Here is a 1,995-nt window from a genome sequence, read left to right as displayed (position 1 = left end):
CCCCTTTCTGGAAGCTCCCTTGACGCGACCAGGGGCCCGAAATCCTGGCAGCCGGAGGCCCGTTACGGGAAGCGCCTCTTCTCCCGTCTGCCACGCCCCCCGGAGGAGCGTCACCGCCCTGCCTGCCAATGGCGGCCCGAGCGAGGTGTTGGCGTTCGGGGGAGGTGGGGGGAGCCGTCAGTCAGACTGTGCGGAGCGGCGCCTGAGGCGAGGTGGTCGTTGTGGTTCGTGAGCCCCGATGGTCGGGGGCCCTGCGGCCGCCTCAGGGCTAGCGAGGAACGTGGCGGCGAGCTGGGAGGTGAGTGGCTGAGGGAGGGGCGCCGCCTTGTTGCCGGCCCTGGCGGAGTCGTCGCGGCACCTTCGTCGGGGAAAAGGGCCTGCTGGGCCTGGCGACCGGGCGAACTTGGCCCTTGCTGCGGGAAGGGACGCTCACCCTCGGGGGCCGGGCTCTTGTGGGTCGTGGGCTGCGCGGGAGCGGGTCGGGCGCTGTGAGCCGGTCCCGACTTCAGGTCGAGCATCTCCACTAACTCGCCTTTGCTGCCCTTTCACGCGCTTTAGGACCCGTCGGGGCTAATGCTCCGTCTAAGCCGTGGAGTCTTGTGAGCAAAAATTCTACTCTGTGAGCCACTGGCATTAAAGTGGTGAGCGAGCGATTTGGCCTCTGCATTAATTAGTTTGCTCTGGAGCCCTCCTTCCTGAGCGGAGACAAAAATGTGTGAGCCGGAGGCTAAAAAACTTTGAGGTAGCTCACACTAATTCAGTTTAGAGGGAACACTGGTCCGGAGGACGCCTGATCGTTCAAGAAACGTGACTCTGGGCAAGGCAGGAGGAGTTCTGCGCTGTAAGGTGCCACCAGGCTCCTATTCTGCTCTTGTGTCAGGGCTGTATCACTTCAGAGCAGAACCATCATATTGCTGTATGGAGAAAGGTAGGATAAAATGTTTACATAAATTACACAGGGAGATAATGCTCCCTCTAAGCTGTGGAGTCTTGTGAACAAAAATTATACTTTGTGAGCTACTGGCATTAAAGTTATGAGCGAGCGATTTGGCTACTACATAAATTAGCTTGCTCTGGAGCCATCCTTCCTGAGTGGAGACAAAAATGTGTGAGCCGGAGGCTAAAAAACTTTGAGGTAGCTCACACTAATTCAGTTTAGAGGGAACACTGGTCCGGAGGACGCCTGATCGTTCAAGAAACGTGACTCTGGGCAAGGCAGGAGGAGTTCTGCGCGGGTACTTTATACCCGCCCGGAGTCTCGTTTGAACGGAACGACACGCGTGGCTGCTGTGCACACTTAGTAGCCCGGTTCCAACCAGACGCCCGGCGAAGGCGAAGTCCCACGGGTAAATTCTGATCCCTCAGCCAGCGACACGTGTACATCGGGTCGCAGAGGAAGAGGTTTCCCTGTTCTCTTCCTGCCTGTTAGGTGAGAAATTGAGGGCTACCATATGCCCAAGCCGGCAAAGATCAACTCAAGGAGATGGTGGTTTTTCTGGATTAAATAATAGGTCATACCGAGAGGGTGAGTGGAGTAATGTGGTAATGCGGTGAGCTGGGCTCGATCTGCCTTCTGGTGTTTCCTTTGCTGTCCTTTGGAGGGAGCAGGATAAGGACTTTGCCTGTTGTTGGATTGTTGAACGGTCTTTCTGTGATCTCTCCAGTCTCAGGACTGCTTACTCCTGATCTCTTATTTTACTCCACTTCTCCCTTACAAAACAATGGTGAGTCTGTCTCCTCCACATCTGAGTTCACAGGGGATAAACCTGTTGGATGCTCAGATAAATTCTGGCCCCGGTCACACGGCAAAGTTGCCGCGGGAGAGGCACGGGAGTCCCGCGGATTTTCTGGGCGCGATCACACCCCAACATCTGGGGAGCACTCCAAACCCGTGGCTCCCCGTAGAAGGTGCGGATTTAAAAACTAGTACTTACGAAGTACTAGTTTCCGAAAACCACGGGCCAAGGGCGGGCGTGTGATCACGTTTCCGGTGGA

At 56.2% G+C, this 1,995-nt stretch overlaps 1 protein-coding gene across 1 annotated transcript in view; it reads left to right on the top strand.

Annotated features, from left to right (window-relative positions):
* Positions 1-186: 186 nt before the first annotated feature.
* Positions 187-1,995, top strand: part of LOC107113291 (interleukin-6 receptor subunit beta-like) — a gene marked incomplete at its 3' end in the record, with an annotated part of 35,639 nt that continues 33,830 nt past the window's right edge. Inside the window, exon 1 of the mRNA XM_015414602.1 lies at positions 187-298. The remainder of the gene's footprint in view (positions 299-1,995) is intronic.

The sequence above is a fragment of the Gekko japonicus genome, unplaced genomic scaffold, assembly GCF_001447785.1.
Source record: "Gekko japonicus isolate JY-2015 unplaced genomic scaffold, Gekko_japonicus_V1.1 scaffold739, whole genome shotgun sequence".
NCBI classification, from domain to species: Eukaryota; Metazoa; Chordata; class Lepidosauria; order Squamata; family Gekkonidae; genus Gekko; species Gekko japonicus.
Note: the sequence above shows the minus strand (reverse complement) of the source record. Positions and strands in the feature narration are given on the sequence as shown.